At 49.4% G+C, this 22,877-nt stretch overlaps 1 long non-coding RNA gene across 1 annotated transcript; it reads right to left on the bottom strand.

The window, feature by feature from the left end:
• Positions 1 to 3,227: 3,227 nt before the first annotated feature.
• Positions 3,228 to 15,200, bottom strand: LOC131919936 (uncharacterized). The gene is made up of 4 exons (XR_009381466.1): positions 14,944 to 15,200; positions 11,711 to 11,825; positions 4,102 to 4,225; positions 3,228 to 3,759 (listed from the first exon to the last, which is right to left on the bottom strand). It is a non-coding gene; the product is annotated as an uncharacterized LOC131919936 (long non-coding RNA).
• Positions 15,201 to 22,877: the final 7,677 nt, after the last annotated feature.

Below are 22,877 nucleotides of genomic sequence, written 5' to 3'. Positions count from 1 at the left end.
ATAATAGCAGCAGTAAAAAGCAGAAAATACAAGGGTTTGAAAAGATGTGGAGAACCTAGAAGCCTTGAGCACTGTGGGTCGGACTGTAAAATGGTATGGCCACTGGCCACTGCTAGATATGCACCCCCAAAAGACTGAAATCAGGGTCCTGGACAGATGGCCAGCATACCATGTTCACAGCAACACTGTCTATCAAGGGACCAACGAAGAACAAACTATGTATGGCCTGTCCATAGAGTAGAGCAACACATGAAAAGATCTTGACACATTACAATATGGAAAAACCCTAAAGACTTGAAAGGAGCTGGTCACAAAGGGCAGATGCTGTGTCACTGAATAAGAAGTCCATAGAGTGATCAAACTCATAGACAGAGAGGTGAGTGAAGGCTGTGTTTCAGCTGGCTTTTTGCTATTGTGGCCCAAATACCTAACAGACAGTTTAAGTTGGCAGGTGGGGGGGGAGTTTTGTTTTGATGTAAGGTTTTGGGGGTTCTGTCTTGAGTCACTTAGCCTTTTCAACTTGGGCAGAGCATCATAGTGGCAGGAGCTGAGGGAGAGATGTTTCCCGGGGACTGAGTTCCAGCCTGGAATTGTGAGAACGTCCTTGAGATGAAGGCATTTGTTTCACAGCCACATGGCTGAACTTAATGCCACTGGGATACATACTTTATAAATATTTATCTGACTTAGTCAGTGTTGTGTTTGGGCACACGTGCCACAGCACACTTGTGGGGGCCAGAGAACCACTGTTGTGAAGGCACTTCTCTCCTTCCGTCTTCTTGTGGGTTTCAGGATTGAACTCAGGGTGCCAGGCTTTTGTGGCAAGCATCTTTATCCTGCTCAGCTGTCTCCCCAGCCCCTGGAAGGTGAACTTTAAAACAATACAGATGGGTACTCTTTACCACCACTCAAAAGAAACACACACACACACACACACACACACACACACACACACGGAGTACAGCAAGAGTCACAGGCTCTCAGCTGTCACAGACAGGTTCTGGGCAGTCAGCTGAGGAGGAGGTTCAAGGGCCATGGCTTCTTAGGTGTCCTGGTCACAAATCTCTGTAGAGGGAGGTTAATGAGAAGGGGGGCAGAGGGAGGAGCCAGCCATCATGGAGAGTGCATGGACACTGAACCAATTTTGCAGGGCTTTCTGAAGGGAGAACAGCACCATGCGGCTGTTCTTTGCAGCTCCTGGGGACTGCCTGTGGATGGGGACAGTCTGTGGGTGTTTATTGTCTTGTAAGGGGAGATCCAGGGTCAGGCTCCTCAGCTGGAGGAATCTCCCAGGCTAAGGCTGTTCCTTGAGAAGACTGTGATGGTTTGAATAAGAATGACTAGCATAGACTCATATATTTGAATGCTTAGTAGTTAGGGGGTGGCACCTTTTGAGAAGGACAAGGAGGTGTGGCCTTGTTAGAGGAAGCATATCACTGGCAGCGGGCTTTGAGGTTTCAACAGTCCAGGCAGGCCCAGTCTTTCTTATTTCTCTTCTTGTGGATCAGGATGTAGCTCTCAGCTACTTCTCCAGCAGCATGCCTGCACGCCACCATGCTCTCTGCCATGTTGATAATGGACTAAGCCTCTGAAACTGTTATCGAGCCCCCAATTAAATGTTTTATGTTAGAAGAGTTACCTTGGTCATTGTGTCTCTTCACAGCAACAGAACAGTGACTAAGACAAAGATGGAAGACCTGTACCCAATGACATCCAGCAGGCTTCTGAGTACCACTGCCTATCCTGTGTTTCACTTTCTGAGCAAGCAGAACTATCCCTGTTCCATACGGAAGCCACTTGTCTAAATCCCCAGGCACAGAAATGGAAAAGCCAGCTTAGAGCCACCCTACCTGTCTGTGAGTCCCCATGGACCACTTTAGATGTGACAAGAGGCACCAGTCTTTCCTACCATGGCACTTCTTAGGAGCATGGAGTCCAAGGCCAATGGGATGTGCCTTCCTTGCCCTTGAATAAATATTTTTCATAGGGACATGGAATTCTCTGGGTTTCCAGGGCCTGTGTCAACTCTCTTCTGGATTCATCCTCCCAAGGGGCCTGGTAAGACATGCAGAGATCCACCCATGGGTGCTGTAGTGTCTTCTGGATGGCCGTTCTCAGCTATCACTGTTTTCTGTAGTTCCATGTGAGAAATCAGGGTCCATGGCCAGGTCTGTACCTTCCAAGGGCAGGGCTGTTTCAGCATGGAGAGCAGCTCAGAAAATGAGCTGCCGGCTGTGTACTCCGGGGACTGTAGCTGTAGGAAGGTGGTGGCCCTCCAATGACATGGCAGGCCTTGAAGACGGTTTCCTTAGGCCTGCCTGATCCAGCTCCTTACTGGACCTCATCATCCTGGGGAGATTAGAATGAAGGACTGCTGTCGGGGGTCTCTGTCTCCAGTGCTTGGCATCTGCTTCACGGAATGGAAGGAGCACACACACATACCCAAGTAACAAGGAGTTGTATTCAGTGCCAAAGTGGAAACACAGGTTAGATACACTGTAAGAGAGCAGCGGGCCCAGAGCCAGCATGCAGCTCTAGAAGCCATGGTCACTGCCCAGGGCTTCCTTTCTTAGGTCTAGGAAATGGAGTTAAGTTGCTAGGGGCAGTGTGGATGTTTTTCTGTTTTAATTGACGGGCTTAGGTTGTGCAAGCTTTTATTGACTGTGCATATCCTTTCCCATAATGCATCTGATTTTAATCATATGCACGCCCAGTCATGCATAGGTATAAGATAGCAAATAGGGAATTCCTCCTAAAAGTTCACTCAGAGGACACAATTTGCCCTGCTGCACATGTACCCAAAACCAGTCTCTGGGGCACTGTCTCACTATCCCTACTTTCAAGATGCATTTCGGGATGTGTCTGGCCACGAAAGAGGAGTCACTAACGGTTGCTAGGGAGCTAGAAGCCAGAGTGTCTCGACTGCTGTGTGGAGAGGGGTGTGTGCAGTTTGACATAGGTAGAGTCCTACACTGCTAAGTGTTGCTAACAAAGGGGTATGTGTTAAACAGCTCACACCAAGTGAGGTCCCGGGTTGCTGAGCTCTCTGTAGACTTGCCTTCTCCAGACTCCTGAGTAAAACTAGAGTGATGAGCCAGGCAGCGATTGCATAGGCCTAGGCAGAGGCAGGTGGATCTCTATGAGTTCCAGGCCAGCCTGGTCTACAGAGTGAGTTCCAGAACAGCCAGGGCTACACAGAGAGGGAAAAAAAAAACCTAGAATGATGGTTGCATGCTCCCTGAATGGAACTCAGGCCCATCAAGATAAAAGGCACAGGAAGCAGAGCACACTTCCCCAAAGCAGAATTGGGATGCATGCTCTCGGCACCTAAAAAGACCTTCTCGCATCCCAAGCCACGCCCTGGCTCCATGCCCCCTGTTGACAGATGTTGGAAGGTTCTGTTCCCTTCTACTCCCGATCTTGCCCCACCTACCCCAGGCCACTCTGCCAGCATGATACAGGCTGCACCCACTTTTATTGCTCTGGCCTTATGAATCAGTTTCTCATACATTCTGGTGGCTTCCATCTTCTGAATTTCCACGAATCTATCAACGCCTTTTCTTGGACGTAGCTTGGATGGCTTACTACACACCACCACCTGCCTGAGCGAGGCGAGCCTGCAAAGCCCCAGGCAAGGAAGGCACATTTTCTTAGCTCCCACATCGGGTTGTTGGCTGCACCAGGCCCTTCTCTTGGAGACTGTTTTCATCATGCAGGCAGGCATGGCCTCATTCCAACTCTTCCCAGGATCTCTGGTACCTGGTGAAAGAGAAAGAAAAAAAGACAGTGTCATCTTTCTCCTCCTTCCTTCCCTCTTCCTCCCACCTCCTTCCCTCTTCCTCCTTCCCTCTTCCTCCCCCTCCTTCCCTCTTCCTCCCCCCTCTTTCCCTCTTCCTTCCCCCTCCTTTCTTCTTCCTCCTTCCTTCCCTCTTCCTCTCTTCTTCCTCCCTCTTCCTCCTCCCTCCTTCCCTCTTATTCTCTTCCTCCCTTTTCCTCCTCCCTCTTCCTCTCTTCCTCCTCTCTTCTTTCTCCTTCATCTCCCCCTCTCCCCTCCTCCTCTCCTCTTCCTCCTCCTCCTTCTCTTCCCCCTCTTCCTCTCACCTGTGTCCTCCTGCCTCGTTTTCATCCTCCTCTTAACCATGAATGCTCTCCTTCCTTTCTGTGACACTGGTCCCAAATCTTCAAGTCACTGGTGGAATCCTGGCCACCCAGGAGAGCAGGCGCACTGAAGATGGTGAGCAGGAGAGAAGCCTACAGACCAGCACCACTGTGCACCATGCCTTTCAAAGAAGTGGAACCCAAAATTTGTCCTGGCTTGTCTAATTCAAAGCCTTTGTGGGTCTAAGAAGAAGCAAAACCCTCCCCTGGCCTTCAGAGAGTTGTTTTTCCCTTTGGAAACTGGTAGCTTTGCCATGGTCTGCTCTGCCTCCTGAAATCCTCTGCTTGCTCTTTCCTTTTGTTGGAAGTAGCTACTTCGGGTTTCCTGAACCCACAGAGAATTCTATGCAACCCAAATGCAGAGTGGCCAACTTGAAGGCACATCTCACTACCAAAGAGGCATCATTTTATATTTTAAACTGAATTTGTAAACTCAATGAGTTAAGCTGGGGAGATGGCTTAGTCCATACAGTGCTTGCCTTGAAAACAAAGACCTGAATTTGATCCCCAAACCCATATGAAAATGCCAGGTATGGTGGCATGCACTTGTAATCTCAGTGCTGGGGAGGCAAAGGCAGGAGGATCCCTGAGGCTCATTGGCCAGCCACTAGGCTCCTCAGAGCCCCAGGTCCCAGTGAGAGATGTCCTCTCAAAATTAAAGTGACAGTATTTCTGAGGGACAACACATGAGGTTGCTCTCTGGCCTCGACATGCACACACAGACACGTGCACAAGTACCCCCTTCATGTGTGCCTGCCTGAATACCCGTATGCAAATAATAAACTATTATTTACCAAAACACCACTAAAAGTTCCCTGAGACAGTTCTGTAGGAAAGCACCTAACATCTCAGTTGCTTATCTTCCCCCAGAAACATTTCCTAAGAAGCTTCTGGAACCGTTTCTTCTCCTAATCTTATCTGGTGCGGATGCTATTCCTTCTGATTTTCCTTCACTTCCGACTTCCCAGCCAGTTTTGATCTGCTGAGCTGTGGGTGTCTAGTGTGAATAAACGCAGGCTTTCTTTGCTCTCTCAGTCCTTCAAACCCACCCCTTAACTTTTAAGCACAATTAAAATCCAATCAACCAATTACCAGTCCCTCTGTGGGAGCTGGGGATGCTTTGGGACCTAGCAGGGGAACTTGGGCAGAGAGAATTGATGCCCCAGTTAGGACTGGCTCTAAGGCATGTCATGTAAAATCAACTCTCAGTGGATCGGGGCAGTCTGAGGCTGCTGTGTTATCTCTGAGGCCATTGACATTGGAATTCCTTCTGTCTTTTATCTTTAGGACTGGATTCCCTTGTGGTTACAAAATTGTTTCAGGAGCGCCAGCCATTGTATGCACTTTCCAGGTACCTGGAAGGAGCAAGGGGAAGGGAGAGAAGCAACCTTTAAGGGGTTTCCTAGAAACCCGTCCAGATGACTTCGCCTAAAACCCCTCAGCTCACGCCACCTGGAAAGGAATGTTGAAGTGTTTCATGAACTGAAAATACTTAATGGAGTGTCATATGCACGAGTTCCATGGTGAATTTGCAAACCAGGACAAATTGGATGATTTTGATCTCTGTCATCTTTGGAGTTTTTGTTAAAACTCTGCTTTTAAAGAATTATGTCTTTTATTGTACATAATTCCTGATTTTTATGCAGGTGTGACAATTAACGCAGATGAATTGCTCATGTTTTCAGCCAGGTTCCCGCCATACACCCACACCCACCTCCGCACACTGCTCGTGACAAAACCACCAAGACACTGACCTTGATCCAATGAGGACAGAGACACTGATGTCACAAGATCATCCCAGGAAGCCTGTAGGTGCCCTTCAGCAGCCATGCCATACCCACTTCCCTCCCTTTGAGGCTGCCTTAGCTCCCGGTAAGCACAGGGGTCTCCTTCTTGTGTGTGATTTTGTCATTTCCAGATTCTGTGTAAATGGAGTCAGAGTGTGCTGTGTTCTTTTTCCTGGCTGACTTATATTCCAAGGCACGGACATCCTGTCATTGCTGCCAGTGTCATTCTGAGAGACATCTGGCTGTTTCCAGACGACGTGGTGGTACTAGCCTATAATCTTAGCATCCAGGAGGATCACTGTGAGTCTTAGCTGCATAGAAAATTCCAGGTCCGTCTGGGCTGCAGAATGAGATCTTGTCTCAACAACAAAATGTATTTATTGTGTGTGTGTGTGTGTGTGTGTGTGTGTGTGTGTTTGTATGTATGATGTGAGTATGAGGGTACATGTATGTGTACATGTGGAGGTCAGGGACAGTTTTGTAGAATTGGTTCTCTCCGTCCACCTTTCCAAGCATTTTGTAAAGCTAACTCCAGCCTCCAGATTTTCACGGCAAGCATGTGTACCTGTTGAGCCAGCTCCTGGCTCTCCTCCCCATTTGTTTTTAAAGCTGCTGTGAACATCTGCGCACATGCTGTCAGGGGAGTCAGAGTTTTAATTCCCTGGGATAAGCATTCAAGAAGCAGTTAGCCCAGACATTAGTCTGTGTTACCCTATGGCAAAATAAAATAAATAAGACAGTAAATAACCTGTAAGTAATTGCCATAGTAAAAGGCACAGTAAACATTGTAGTGCCTCTCCTTATATCTTTGAGTGTGAATCTCTCTTTTTTTTTTAAATTTCACTTTATGTGTATGAGTACTTTGCCTACATACATAAATGCCCACCAGCACCATTGGCTTGCCTGGTACCCCCAGAAGCCAAACTGGGGGGCATCAGATTCCCCAGGAACTGGAGTTACAGATGGTTATGAGTCACCATGTAGGTGCTGAGAACCGAACCTGGGTCCTCTGGAAGAGCAACCAGTGCCCTTAAGCGCTGAGCCTTTATCCAGATACCTCCACATAAAATACAAGGCAGAAGACTCACTGAACACACAAACCAGGCAGCATCTGTGTACCAGGCCCTAGAGGGAGAGTGCCCCAAGGGCTTTACTCATGCCACGCCCTCCCTTGTACCAGAAACGCCTTTCATCCATTCGGCACGTTCAACCCATTCCTCTTTCACATTTGCGGTGTGAAGGCCTCGTAGCCTAACTATAGTTTAGTCAAGATTTCCCTGAGGTCAGGAAACAGGCTCACGGTAAGATGCTCCAATAACAGGGTTCATTAATAATAATAATAATTGTGAAACATCAGCAAGAGGAAAAGAGAAAAGAGTTGGGGCAGGTAAATGTGATCGGGAGAAATGTGCATTCCCAGAATCCCTGTAATACAACATCTGGATGTCCTCTTTCTTTCTCCCTCGCTGTCTGTCTCTGTCTGTCTGTCTGTCTGTCTCTGTCTCTCTGTCTCTCTGTCTCTATCTGTCTCTCTGTCTCTCTCCGTCTCTCTCTCTCTCTCTCTCTCTCTGTCTCTCTCTCTCTCTGTCTCTCTCTCTCTCTCTCTCTCTCTCTCTCTCTCTCTCTCTCTCTCTCTCTCTTGCCCCTTCTTATTCCCTTTGTTTGACACAAGAACTATCCCATGATGATAGTGTTGTGTATACAATGTCTAGGGTGTGCAGGAGCCCCAGCAGGAGCAACTCAGCTGCTCTCTGGGAGTGGTGAGGGATCTCCAGCTGCCTTAGAGCTAATGCTCATCTGATGAGCCCCACTAATGGGCTTAAGGATATCCTTCTGTTGGGAAGCTCCCTACTGGCACTCAGTTCAGGGCCCAGCGACTTTGCTCATCACTTCAAAAATTATTTTATGTATATGGGTGTGTTCCTGCATGTATGTCTGTATATCACATGCATCACATGCATACAGTGTCTAAGAAAGTCAAGAAAGGCCATCAGACCTTCTGGATCTAGCATTATAGGTATTTGTGAACCAACTTATGGGTGGTAGGAACTGAACCGAGGTCCCCTAGAAGAGCAGCCAGTGCTTTTAACCTCTGAGCCATCTCTCCACCCCACCCCACCCCCGCCATGACTCCTCACTCTGAGTAGAAATTTTAATCTAATTTCATGAGAAAGAAAAACCAAGGAAGTAGGGAGCTGGGAAGATGGCTCAGATATCCAAGTGTTTGCTATGTAAGCATCCAAACCTGAGTTTGGATTCCTAGCAACCGTTAAAAACTAACAAGAAAAAAAGAAAAGAAAAAAGAAAGTTGAGTGTGGCAATGGTCCAGCTGTAATCTCAGCTCTGGGGAGACGGGGACAGGAGGATCCCTGGGGCCCCCTGGACAGCTAGTCTATCTGAACGGTATAACTCTATGTTCAGCAGGAGGCCTAGCTCAGGAAATAAGGAATCCAGGAGAGCAATCCAGAAAGACAGCCTCTGGCCACTGCACGCACATGGAGATAGCCGTAGATGTACATACACACACACACACACACACACACACACACACACACCAGCCAAGATAATGAATTATTGCAATTCTTTAATATTTTTCTTGCATTAAAACTGAATCTCAGCCAGGCGGTGGTGGCGCACGCCTTTAATCCCAGCACTTGGGAGGCAGAGCCAGGCGGATCTCTGTGAGTTCGAGGCCAGCCTGGACTACCAAGTGAGTCCCAGGAAAGGCGCAAAGCTACACAGAGAAACCCTGTCTCGAAAAACCAAAAAAAAAAAAAAAAAAAAAACAACCAAAAAACCAAAAAACTGAATCTCTTGTTCCTGTCCCCAGCTGCCTAGGGAAACTGCTTCCTAATGTTCCATCAGTACAATTGGCTCAGGGCCTGAACGAGACTCACAAGTGCCTGTGAACACACAGCATGGAATTAACTGTGCCCTTGCTAGCATGGGTGGGCGAGCTCAGCTAATACCTCGCATCCACACACATCAATGACGTGAACCAGACCTGCAGCTAACAACACATCCAGCCTGGCAACGTGTAAACAACATGGGTATTTCCTATTGCTTTTTCATGCCCTGGCTTGAGGCAGGCTTCCTCCACCTGGGGCTGCCTCTGGGACCTCCTAGGCCCACTGCCTGCTCTGGTGGCAAAGAGGACCCAGCTGGGGTCTGCCTGCAGGAGGAAGAGGCCATCGCAAGGTCCAGCTCCTTATCAGAAGGATGCAGTCTTCAGAATCCCCCCACCCCCACCCCGGGTCCCTGCTTCCTTCTGGATCTCAGAGCATCTTTGATCTGGAGCCTAGGGCAGTTTTCCTCTCTCTCTCTTCCTACTTCCTCCCTTCCTTTCTCCTCCTCCACCAATTTAGGGAAATTAACTCCTATGTAGGAGATAAGTTGCCACAAGTAATAGCTAGGTTAACTCTTTCTTGGCAGGAAAGATCAACTGATCTGTGACAAGGATGTAGAGTTCATCCTCAGCAGGTCATGTGGCTGTAAATGGAGGCATCTTAAAAATATTATATATGTCTGTATATAATTTAATTTATATAATACTATGTACATATATAAAGAGGGGGAAGAGGGAGAAAGAGGAAGAGAGAGAGAGAGAGAAACTCATGTAACCCAGGTTATCCCTGACCTTCTGATCCTTCTGCCTCAGCCTTCTAAGTACTGGGATTATAGTCATGTGCTAACACACACCCAGCTTATGTGTATGCTATGTGTGTGCATGTATGTGTGTAGATCAGAGGTTGGTACTGAGTGTCCTGCTTGTTCTCTACCTTATTTTCCGTGACAGAGTCACTGAACTTGGAGCTCAACACTTTAGCAAGACTAGGTAGCTGTGGGGCCCCAGGGATCCTCCTGTCTCTGCCTCCCCAGAACTGGGATTCCAAGCTGGCTTTTTCCATAGGTGCTGGAGGTCTGAACTCTGGTCCTCACGCTTGTGTGGCAAGCACTTTTCCAACTGAGCCATCATCCCATCCAAGCCCCATGCCCAGCTTTTATTGTGGTATCTTTTCTCCCATCTGAAAAATAGCTTGTCAAAAAGAGCTTCAAGGAGCCTGTAGGGCTTATGAACCAGCACACAGTAGGCATCATGAAACCTATTGATTAGTTGGCTTGCTGTGTAGTCAATAGGTAAATGCTGAAGGCAATCTGATTCCTTCCTACGAAAGACTGGGATAGGAGTGCCCTGCCACTGCGGGGCTGCGAGGCTGAGCCTGGAGCGCTGGCGGGTATAAGGTTCTGCTGGAAGAGAAAAGCCTCAGAGACATCCAGGAAAGCTGGGCTCCCCCTTACCTGCCCAGGCCTGGACTCTGCCCACACTGTTTTCTGAGCTTCACATCATTTTCCTCTAAGGACCCCCCTTAAACAAGTTGCTGGAAAATGGGTGACAATGTCTTTCATCTTACCAATAGCATCCCCTGCAGGACACTTGTCCTGAGGTCAGATCAGTGTGGTCCAAGGCTGGTCTGGCTTTATGTAGTGTGTCAAGGGACTATGTGGACAGTCTGACTCTTGTCCGCATCAGGCCAGCTCAAGGCTAAACTCATCCTACCTAAGAGCCTTTTCCATGGCTGGATTGCCGACCGCCTGCAGCTGGATCATCAGCTGTGGCTTTGGGAATGGGCTTGTTTATAATGCTGAGACAAAGGGAGGAAGTCCAGAGCTGTGGAAACAACAGGCTTTCCTGTGGCCCGGGCCTTTCATCCAGGGGGCACCGTGAAGCAAGATCCTTGAGCTGCAGCCACCAACCCTGAGATAGGACAGAGGGGAGCGGGGGAGAAGGAGGGGGTAAGCCCTATGACTGTGCAGGAACAGCCCCACCATTCCCCAGAGCCTACAGGGCACGTGTCTGTGTGTCCATTTTATAGAGGGAATGTCCATGCCCAGGGATGTGAATGCTTGGGTAGTGCTGAGATGTTGAATGCCAGGTTTAAGTCTGTTTCTCCTGCTTCTCCTCAAGTAGACCCTTTTAGGATGGAAGGGGGCAGGCTATCTGCTCCACAAAGTCAAGATAGGGGCCCTAGAGCTCTCAGGATCCTGTCATAGACTCACAGCATCTCTATGTCTCAATAACTCATTGTACAGATGAGAAAACACAGGCCAAGGAGGTGAAGCAACTTACTCACACACCAACAGCACTTTCTGTGTCTTGCTCAGGGCAAGTGGTCGAAAGAGAGCTGGTGGATAAATGAGGGAGAAAGACAAAACAGGTTGTCTGAACCATCACCTATGGCTCCAGCTCTGTCTGCGCCCTGGCTACAATTAGGTAGGCTGGAGTCAGACCAATGCCAACAGCAGGTTAGAACTGACTCCAGCTGGTGCTACCTGGGAGCGAGGCTGGCAGTCCCCTTGATGGAGATGAAGCAGCCAGCATGAGGGGCAGCCCATCCACACAGCTCTTACCCATCAGGGCTGTGACCTAACCAGAGATCTTCATTATCTGTTGAATCCTGCCGGGGCTGCAACTGACCCCAAGTGCCTACGGTCCATATTTTCAGGTTAACTACTGCTCGTTTCACTATAGTTCCAAACCCACAGAAAAGTTGTCTGCATAGTACAGGGAGGTCCCAGGTCCTTTCCTGTTCCCCAGGCATCCATCCATCACTCCTACCCTCTGCTTCCTTGACCTCAACAGCACTGTGCCCACAGAAAGGAAAGTAAGGGGCAGGGAGGACTGAAATTCCTGGTGTTGCTAAGATCAAAGGTTTTCATTTCTCAAGTCATGGGTACCTGCAGAGTGGGGCAACAAGGAACCTCACCTCCCTTGAGAAGTTCCCTGACCTTCTCTTCTGGCCTTCTTTCTGATGGCGCCCAGAGGTTGGCGGACATCCGAGAGGTATTTGTGGTCAGGCATGATGGCTCACGCCTACAATCCTAGCACCCGAAAGGCAAGAGGATTAAGAGTTTGAAGCCAACCTGGGCTACACAGTGAGTCTAGGTCTCAAAACCCAAACCAACAGAAAAGGCTGACAGCAGTGGGGTACACGAATGCACCAGGTAATGGTCTACAACCATGGGGTTGCAATGGTGGGCCCTTCAGAGCACCCACAAAAACAGAGTATGGAAGCATTGAGTTCAGTGGGTGGCTAGAAGCAACAAGATGCCACCGTGGGACGGAGACCAGATCACGAAGTGCTATGGTTAGGATTTGGTTTAAGGATGCCCCCCAAGGCTTCATGTGCTAAAGTATAATCCCCCTTGTGAGGGGCTAAGAGGGTGAAAATGTCATCTGACTATGGTGTATAGAGGCGGGACTTTGGGAGGTGACTAGGAAGAGGTAAGGTTTCCAGATAGAATCTTCATGACTGAATCCTGATGACTTTGTACCAAGAGGGAAAGAGACCTGAGGGGACACACAGGCTTCTCACTGTATATTGGAAACTTGGTCCCCAATGGGATGACTTTAATAGGTGGTAGAACATTTAACAGGTAGGGCTTTGTCTAATTAGGTCACCAGAAGCATTGCCATTGGAAGGGATCAATGTAGATCTCATGGGATCCTGGTGAATTTCCACAAGAGCACACTGTTAGTTACAAGTAAGGCTAGCCCTTGTGGAAGCCTCTGGCTTCCATGTGACCACTCCCTTTCTCATGTCGCACTATGATGGCAATCTATCTGCTATGAAAAGATACAGCTGAGCACTGAGGGTCCCTCCCCTAGGACTGAACCAATGGGGACAATTAATCTTGAACTTCCCTGCTCCAAAATAGTTGCGTTAAATAGACATTTTTTTTTCCTTTGTTAGTGCCCAGCTTCAGATATTTTCTTATAACAACAGGAAACAAACCGTTGAGGGTTATTAAATATCCATTTACCCCTATATCCTTTCTGCTAGATGTCTGGCTTCTGTGGGTTGTCTCTCTAGCTCTTTTGCCTTTCTTGCTTCTGGTGGTTAGACAACAGGAAGCACCAGTGGGGTGAGAAAGAGAGGAGAGAAGATGTCCTTGTTTCCTCATTTCAAGCCCAGCCACAGCCTTGAACTTGACTACATTTGTCTGCTGGAATTTTCAGCTCTGGGGCTCCTGGTCTTCTGCCAGACAGACACATAGCCAAAGCTTCCCACTGGTACCATCTCGTAGGCACATCCTCGGAGGATGCAGGGTGGACTCAGAGCATTGAGTGCTCTGTCAGTGTCTCTTCCCTAAATGATCTTGAGTTAGTTAACCTTTGGTGTTGACTCTCACCGTCAGAGTGACCCCTCAAGCTTTGGGTCACCCAGCACTGGGGTAGCTTACAGTAACCACTCCAGTCCCAGCCCCAGATGTGGCCAGTAGAAAGGGATCTGATTGATGGATGGGCCTGTCAATCTCACAGACCTCAAATATTATCAGAGCCATTTGGGATCCTCATAGGCAGCCTACAGCCTGGGCATCAGGTCAAGCCCAGACTAAAAACCTAATGGCCCTTGTGCCCACTGACTGTTTAATCCTCTCACCCATTCATTCACTCAGCAAGCTCTTCCTAAGCACCTAGAGTGTGCTGCATGCTGTACTATGCACTGGGGACCCCCAGAGTGAGGCCTGGTCCTCACCCTTGGCTATCTCCTGACCTAGTAGGAGAAATAAGCCAGATGTGCCCACAGCTGTATAGGATCAGCTGGCATGGGCATGAGAGAGGCAGAAATGAGTCACTGCAGGAGTCAAGAGAACAAGGACATGGAGACAGGACAGCGAGTCCTCTCAGGCCTTGTATTTTACGTGGAGGTATCTGTATAAACCATTAATTATGTTGAAGAGTTACTGGTCACTGGTTAGTCAAACTAGAAGAGAATCAGCAGCTGTCAGTGCACTGAAGTATGAGCGGTTCTTCCCATCTTACCTCATTCCCTGGAAAGCACTGTCACCCACCCTCACACTGGGATGTGGGCTGAGCCTTGGAGGTTGGACAATTGCCCAGCAAATACCAGGTTCGGAGACTAGCTCTCCAGTTTCTTCTGTATCCATGTAGGACAGAAAACTACTTCCATGCATTTCTGGGGAAGAAGAGACTGAAGCAGAATGTTCTAGAACGAGCTGTCTCTATCCCGGTGAAGTGTCATCAAGTGTTACCCACTTCAAACTGACCCTAAGTGGGGGCAGTGGGCATTCCCCAGGGTCTGCTGCCCATCATGGCTACAGGTTTCTTCGGGTCACTCAGGAGACGGGTGATGGGACTCTGAGGACTGGACTCTCCCAGGCCTCACCCTGGCCTCCTCCTGGGCTCTGCCCCACCTCTGTCTCTTTCCTTCCTCACCGGGACTTGGCCTCTAGCGGCCTCCAGGGCGACCTCGACCATGGTGAGAAGCGTGATGACCAAATGACAAAAACATTCTTGAGGAAATGAGCCTCTCTGCGCGGAGGCCACCGCGGTGTCACAGCGTCCCTCGCTCTGCTGCTGCCATGGAACCGTTCCAAGTGCTCCGGGCTGGTCCCCCTTCCTGTTTGGACTTCAAACTATTTTCCCCAGGGTACAGAACCTTTTGGGGTCCACGGTCCTTGGTTTTCCCCCACCAGGGATGGCTGCCTCCACGCAGACCACACTGCAGAAAGCAGGCTAGGGAAGAAACCGTGTTACCGTCCGAGAGCTGGCTCCAGCCTAGCCTCTGCCACTTAGGACCAGAGCACAGGGGGGGAAACGTGGCTCTTTGCCAAGCCCCTGGTTCCTTCTCTGCGAGGGGTTTTCCCAGCCTCCTCGTCTCATAGGAACAGAAGAAGAGGCTGAAATAACATGCCTAAGTCTGCGCAGACCCGCACCTGGGTCTTGATCTCCAGCCCCATTTCGCAACACCCTGCCTTGCTCCAAAGTTCTCTCGGTGCCCGACTGCGGTGGCTGCTTTTAGACAACCCGCCTCCCCCAGACCTGCAATACCATTACCCTTGGGTATCTAGCATGTGCGTCACTCAAACAAGTTCCTTTCAGCGGGGTGGCTGCAGGCCTCAACTTTCCCCTGCTGTGTAGAGGCACACCTTCCCGAGCTCTGACGGAGGACGGGCCCTCCTTTTAGACCCTCACCTGCGCCTAGACTTAGTGTCCTGATGGGGTAGCATGGGATTGCCACTTGACTAGGCCCACTGGGTGACCCTGGTGAACTAGTTCCAGCACCGTCTGAAAATTACAAACACCGAAAGCTTGTGTTGTCTCAGTGCTTAGGCTTGTGCCCAAACACAAAGGCCCAACGTCTGCGGCTGGAGTCTAGGAGTTCGCAACTTCAACAGCCCTGGGGACCTCCTATGATATGGAGGCTGGGGCCCCCCACCAGCTGCATTGCCCCTCCCTTCCGAACCTTCCTGAGCTTGGGGTTCTACAACAGTTAGATCCCCTCTGTGTAATGGCTGCTGCTGCCTCTTAGTGGGTAACCAATGGCTTCTTCTATTGAAGGCCTGGCAGTCATGGCTCCTTTGCCCCAATTTTTAAAATTGTTTTCTTAATAGTTATATATATGATTAATCTCTCTCTCTCTCTCTCTCTCTCTCTCTCTCTCTCTCTCTCTCTCTCTCCTCTGTGTGTGCGTGTGCGCGCGCTATGGCACACATGTGGAGGTCAGAGGAACAGTCAGTTCTCTCTATGATTTGGGGTCCGGGGATCAAGCTTAGGTCATCAGGGGTAGCAGCAAGACCTGCTGAGCCATCTCACTAGCCCATCTTGGTTTTTGAGATGGGATTGTTTATGGATACCCAAGACTTGTCAGTTTGGTAGGCTGGCTTCTACCAAGCCCCAAGGATCCTCCTGTCTTCCTTCTCAGCTCTAAGATAACAAGCCCATGCACCATACCTGACTTACCCGGGTTCTGGGGATCAAACAACGTGCTCGTGTTTGTGTGGCGAACACCTTGGCTGAGCCGTATCCCCAGCCTCAACGTACTACCTTGTAAACAGCTGTATTTTTATTTTCTGTGTAAGCAAGATGTATTCAACTTGATGATTTGGGACACATGAACAAACCCTGTACCACCATCACCCCAGTCAAGAAAACAGATGCGTCAGCTCATCGGTGCCTCTCGGAGCCTCCTGGGGTTCGTTCACAGCTGATAGTTGAGCGTTTTGTGCATGTAGTAAGAATGCTGAACAGGAGACTCAGCTCTGCCAAACACAGCAGGACCTCCTTGACCTAGGTGCCTGCTGACCACAGTCGCTAAGACATGGCAGTCATGACATCTCTCACCCATCACTTTCTGTCAAAGGCCCTTGCCAATCCGGGCATGCTGACTTTTGCAGTTCTATTTCATATGATCTCTTCTTGATGGTGAGCGGCTGACTCCTCAGGCCTTCCTATGTGCTACTTGCCTGAGGTGGCTGTCTCCTCTCTACTGGCTTTCCCTTCCCTGTAGGTGTCTGAGTGTGACTGGGAGATACCATACCATCACCTCTCTGCCTGAGGTTGCTGTCTGCCCATTTCTCCTAATCCTACAGGCTGAAAAAGATCTCAACACCAGGTTTATAGGCTCTGTTTGTTTCTAGACTTCTGTGTGGGCTCAGTCATGGGCAGGGTGGGGTCTCTGTCATTGATTCTTGGTGCAGCCACCAACGCTCAAGAAAGCTTGTGTTCAATGCTGTTTTCCTGAATTTTGATGGCTGCCCCAATGTCTTAAGAAAACCATGGCAACTCCCTAACCTCTGTGTGTGTGTGTGTGTGTGTGTGTGTGTGTGTGTGTGTGTGTTACACACTTCTGTGAGTTCAGGTACAGTGTCTGTGTGAACCTGTGCATGTCTTCCTCAGACCCCATCCATCATTTTTTTTTTGAGACAGTATCTCTCACTTGCCTGGAATTCACCAACTAGGCTAGGTGACCAGCAAGTCCCAGGGATCCACCCGTCCCCACCTCGCCAGTGCTGGGATTACAAGTGCACAGCATTATACATTATACCTTTCTTTCTTTTTTCTTTCTCTTCCCCTTACCTCAGGGCCACCTCCCCCTCCAATGTACCCATTCTGTCCTCTCTAACTTCCCCCTATTTCCTACTATTGATGTTTTCATCCTGATGCCGTTGGCTCCATCTTGTAACTATTCACTGGCTCATAGGCCCTAGGATTGCTTTCTCAGCTCTGAGGGCCATGGGTAGCCTGTGGTGAGTGTGTGTGTGTGTGTGTGTGTGTGTGCGCGCGCGCGTGCGCGTGCCTGTGAGAGCACGTATGAGCACGTGCCCGCTATGTTCACACACATCCCAGACCTTCCATGGTTCCCTCAGCCCTGGCAGCTGCAGAACATCTTTCTTTAGCTGTTCTTACACACAGTGGCCCACAATCAGGTGCAAGAACCATTTCCACTGTCCCAGCTTTCTCTACTGGCTGCACCTCCCAATCCTCCTCACTGCACAGACACCCCCTCTCCTGGCCCCACATCAGTTACTCCACACACATTTGTCAGGCATTTCAGAATGCAAATCCAGGGCACAGACCCATACCAGTTTCCCTTCCTGCCTTTGAAGAGCCCAGACTGCACATCTCTCTTGTCATTTAAGCCCCCTAAGTGGAGGCCATGCCTGCAGCCGGCTTCCCCTGCAGATAAGCTGTCTAGGGAATGTTAGCAAGTGGGCCAGGTTGGAGGGCAGGAAGATGTTCCGACGCTGGGTTTTGTTTTGCTTTTCGGCAGTTTCCAGGGATTCTCCTTCCTGTGCCAATATCAGGCTTTTCCTGCCCGAGGTGTCTTTTCCTTAGTTGTCATGGATGTTGTCTTCCTTTATCAGCAGTTGGGAGCTTTTTCCTAGTAGCTGCAGGCTTAAGAAGAATTTAAGCACTTTCCTGGCTAAACCATACACCATCGAGTACCCTGGCCAGTCCTGAGCTTTCTCTACGGTCCCTCTGTTCTGTGCTCCTCCGTTCCTAATCTGGGCTCTGGACCTTTGCAGAGATCTGTAGGGAGGCCTCAGAGGCCTAGAATGCTGACATCATCTGCAGTGTATGTAGGAAAGAAAGGGAGTTCTTGTTTTGGTTTGGTTTGGTGTTTGTTTTTGTTTTTTTACAGTTTCCCCCATCATTGTGACAGGTGGTGAGACTATGACCCAGAACTAACGTCTTCTGGATTTCTCAAGATTCCCAGATTCAGGGAGACTTTGTGTGCAGGCCTTTTCCAGACAGTTCCTATAGAATTTCAGTGGCCTTTAGAGCAGCACCCATTTTATGGTTGAGGTCGTAGAAACACGGAGGAGCCGAGCAGCTGCTAGCCAGTTCCTGGCAGAGCCAAGCTGAGTCAGAAGCAGCGGGTCCCTCAAGTGTCAAAAGGTGAGGACCCGGGCACAGGAGTGTTCCCTTCCTCTCAGGGTGATGAAGTCCATGAGGCTGGAGTCTGACCCTCCACCCTGTGCCTCATTTCTGTCTGGCTAAGGTATGACACATAGGAGCCAATCAGTGTTTGGTGACAGGCTGCTCCTGTTTGTGAGTGCCACACCCACACTCATCCTGTCGCTCTCTGCCAGGAGCAAACTCTGAGCGTCAAGGAATACCTGTTCTACCATACAGACATGGTCTTCTTCCCCAAACCCTCAACAGCACCTGGCTTTCGGAAGACATCCTGCACTAAGTGGCCTTTCTTAAAAGGCAGTTCATCCTGCCCCTAATCCCCTTGCTTTGTTTCAAAGATTTATTATTTAATTCAGTGTATGTATTTGTGTCTGCATGCCCTCAGAGGCCAGAAGAGAGTGTCAGATCCCCTGGAGCTAGAGTTACAGGTGCCTGGCGCCTGGTACGGGTGCTTCAAACTCAACTCTGGTTCTCTGGAAAAGCAGCAAGTGCTCTTAACCACTGAGCCATCCCTCCAGCCCCAACTCTACTTAATTAAAAAAAAATGTATTTGTTATTAGTGTGTAGAGGGAGGCCCGTGTGTGCCATGGAATATGTATGGAGGTCTGGGGACAACTTTTGGGAGATGTCTTTTTTTCTTCTGCTGTGAGTTCTAGGGATTGGACTCAGTTTTCGAGGCAAGCACTTCCTTGCTGGGCATCTTACAAGTGCCACTTATTTTTAACTATTTAAGTACCGGGTCTTTCTTGGTGTCCCAAAATGGCCTTGAACTCATCGTCTCCCAAGCTCTAGGGTTGCAGATGCATGACAGTATCCCCTGAGCAGCCTCTCTTTTAAAAGTATTTTATAATTTTTAATTGTTGTAAAATGTGTGAAGTTACTATTTTAACCTTCTCGGGAGCTTGGTTCAGTGTATCAGGCCCATTCACGTCCTGTGCAAGCCACCTCTGCCATCATCTCTGCACACTTTCTGTTATTCCAAAATGAAACTCCGTACCATTAAATACCAACTCCTCCTACCTCGTCTCCTCCAGGGCTGTAGCTGTCATTCTACGCTCTGTCTCCAGCCGCTCCAGGGACTGCTTAAAACTGGAACGGCACAGCTCTCATCCTTCCGTGACTGGCTTATTTCACTTAGCACAGTGTCCGCCTAGCTCGTCCAGGTCGTAGCACACGTCGGAACGGTGAGACTATTTTCAAAGCTCGCTAATCGTTCTGTTCTGTGGTCAGATCACATGATGCTTATCCGTCCATCTGGGAATGGGCACTTGGGTGGTTTCCAGTCTCTGGCTTCTGTGACTAAACCTCTGAATAAGCCTTCTGTGGATAAAGGCTGCCGTACACATCATATCTCTTTCAGACCTTGCTTCCAGTTGCTCTGTGTAAATTCACAAGTGGGATTGCTGGGTTCTGTGCTAATTCCACACTCAATTTATTGATCCTCTGCCACACTGCTGGACTTGGGGGCTGCACTGCTTGACATTCCATCACGGATATGTGTTCACTGCACTTGGCCCTTGTCAGCCTTCGATGCAAAGATATGTCTCCCCACCACACTTTAATATCCCTGAAATTTAGATGCAATTTATTATTGATACCACTTCTTAGCTCATCAAAATTTCTATTCTTTCCTTTCTTAGAGGATCATAAATTACATCAATCTCCTTGCAACTCTGGTAGAGTTGAGCCACTAGAAGTCCACGCTAAAATGATCATATGACCCCTTAGAGACGATTCAGACCCCATCTAGCAATTGGAACCCCCAAGAAGGACTTAATTCCCTGCTAAGTGACAGCCTGTGGCTCTCGATGCCTCTGGAAGCCATGTGCCCTTTTACCTACAGTTCTTAGCATCTGTGAGTGAACTCATCAGCTGTTCAAGGTCCCCAGCATGTCCCCTCCCTCCTGCCCGTCCCCTTTAGGTCTGCCAGTGATGTCATTGTCCCTTTCCCTGTCTGCTGACTCCTCTCACCATATTTACTCTCTTCCTGAATCCACTTATCTTACTAGTTCACTGGCCTCGTCTGTCCCCCAGCTGAGCCCACTTCCAGGTCTCTGGCCAGCTAAACTGTTTCCTCCCCCAGGCCCTCAGGGCCCACCCAGCCCAATTCCTCCATTGGTCTGTCACCTTTTTGAGTATTTCCTGTGGTTTCTATTTTTTCGCCCTTAATCTGTTTTTTCTCAGATCCACCTCTCCACCCCCAAGCTGGCAGCCTCTGCTTTCTGTCCACTTCCCCTGAAATCCCCGCACCCTTCCGCCCTCTCCATCCTTCCGGACTCCACCCCTCCAGGCAGACTCAGTGTCCTCGGCCGAGGAGTTCCCTGGGATACTCCATCACCAATGGTGGGGCCGCACGGACTCTGTGCTACCAGGATCATTTGTTACAGACTTCTAGCAAGATATTGACTCCCAGGTGGCCCTGTCTGCACCCTGGGGCCTCCACATGCTTAGAAAACTGAGAAAGAGATCCCTGTAATCAATAGATCTAAGTGTTGCCTGATGGGGTCCTCCTCCTTTCCTGGATGTACTCTACACTAGTTCTACCCGTGTGACCCCAGCTGGGAGGACTGTGGTGCTGGGAACCACACCATCTTACCATCCATCTTCTCTGGACCTTCATGAGGATATAAACGTCAGGGGAGTGATCTTCTCTGTGCCGTAGATGGTTCTGCAGCTGTGGGCTCCTCATTGATGCTTCTAGAACAGTGGCCCACAGGTACAGGGCATCCTGCTAGACCTGCCTCAGCTTGGCTGGTGAAGAAGGACAAGACTTCTCAAGGCTCCTTCTCGAGGGAAGATAAAGACCAGGAAAGGAAGGAAATAGGAGGGAAATTAAGATGCACCCCATTCTGCCTTGGCCGGTGCCTGGTCCTTTGCATCGCCTCTGAAGATCTGCCTGGAGGAGAGGGGGCTTACACCTGTGGCACATGAGACACCTAGGTGATCTAACAGGGGCTTAGCCCACCTGGCAGCCCAAGCTCTTTTCCTAGCTCAGCTCTTGCTTCTATGTCCAAAGAAATATGGGTGCTTCCTGCTGCTGCTGCTGCTGCTGCTGCTTCTGCTGCTTCTCTTTGGCTAGTCAACACCGTGTAAGGCTTAAATCCCATGGCCTACACCCCAACTCATACTCACCAAGGGAAAGTTTCTGGCTCTTGTTACTGAGCAGTCCATGTTCAAGGACCATTTGACTCCTTCCCATTCACAATCACTTGCTGCTTTCTCCCATTCATCCATATATCCATTCATTCATTCATTCACCAAAGATATCATAACACCTGCTGTCTTGGGCTGCCCACTGGGTTATGGGAACACAAAGACTAAAAAGCTATAAAAGCCACTCGTCATAGTGTATCCACTGGGCACATTCAGTGTGCAGGCCTTGTAGGTGGGTGCCACGGCATTTTAGTCATTGCGTTCCTGTAACCCAATGTACAAGCTAGAACAGCAGACGTTCAGTACTCTTTGGTGAATATGAGTGAGCAAACAGCCAGGTGACACCAGAGGGGCTTGAGGAGGGAGGGCTCAAAAGATCTGTCACATGTCTTCCAAGAAGAGACTCTTTCTTGCTTTGACTCTCATCTCTGTGGTTACACGTTCCACTTGTTGGTGATTCCCACAGAACTGAGGGTTCACCTCCCCGGATTCAAGGGGAGGCAAAGCTGGAGATCAATGCCACCTCTTCCTGTAATGTCCTCCACAGTGTCCCCTTCATAATCCCAGCCGGGCAGTCCTGTCTGTTCCTCCAGTTCCTTCTCCTGGGAATGAGATTCCTTCTAAGGTGTGTGTGTGTGTGTGTGTGTGTGTGTGTGTGTGTGTGTGTGCCCATAAAAGTATGCTTGAGTGTGTCTGAGGGTATGAATGGAATCCTGGGTCCATGTGTATGGATGGTGTGAGGGGGTGTGTGCTGATAGACGTGAGGGTGAAGGGATGTGTAGTGACCTGCACAATGCTGTCACACACCAGTGCAGGGCATTCACTGGGAGAAGAGTCAGGAACTGCCTGCCAGCTCTGCTTTGGCACTTAGGTCCTGCAGGTCATGAAGCCTATTGGGTGATCAGAAATCCCAATTCAGAGAGCAGTTGTAGTCTAGAAGAGTGTCAGAATCCTGGGGCCATCAGGCCCTTGGGTCATGATGCTGCATTTCTGCCTGGGGCCTGGAGGAGCCAAGGAGGTCTTTGCCTTAGACTTGTGCCGTTTCTTGGGTGTCCTGCTAAACTGTTGTCCCATTGGGCTCCTGTTCACAAGCAGGGTTGCAGGGGCAAGAGGCCTATCTACTGGGGGTGCTAGAGGACACGGTGATACTGGGTAACACCAGAGCTTGAGACATGATGGTACTGGGGGCCACAGTGATACTGAGGGACACAGTGGTGCTGGGGACATGATGATGTCAATCGAGGACATGGTTCTGTTGGAGTCTACAGAGACACTGTGGGACACAGTGATACTGGAGGATATGTTGACTGGAGGGTATGATATTTCGGATTGAGTGAATCTCTGAGGCATAGTGGCATTGTGGGGTATGATGGACAAGATGATCCCAGTAGACATGGTGATTCTAGGGACATACTGATATGGTAGACATAATGGTGGTACTGGAGACATGGTGATTGATACCCACGTACATGGTGGTGCTGGGGACAGTGTGATGCTTCCTTCCTCTCTGGGTTTGTCATCAAAGGCTGTCGTTGTGAGTGAAAATGAACACCAGG

Source organism: Peromyscus eremicus, chromosome 9 (genome assembly GCF_949786415.1).
Source record: "Peromyscus eremicus chromosome 9, PerEre_H2_v1, whole genome shotgun sequence".
In the NCBI taxonomy this organism is placed as follows: Eukaryota; Metazoa; Chordata; class Mammalia; order Rodentia; family Cricetidae; genus Peromyscus; species Peromyscus eremicus.
Note: the sequence above shows the minus strand (reverse complement) of the source record. Positions and strands in the feature narration are given on the sequence as shown.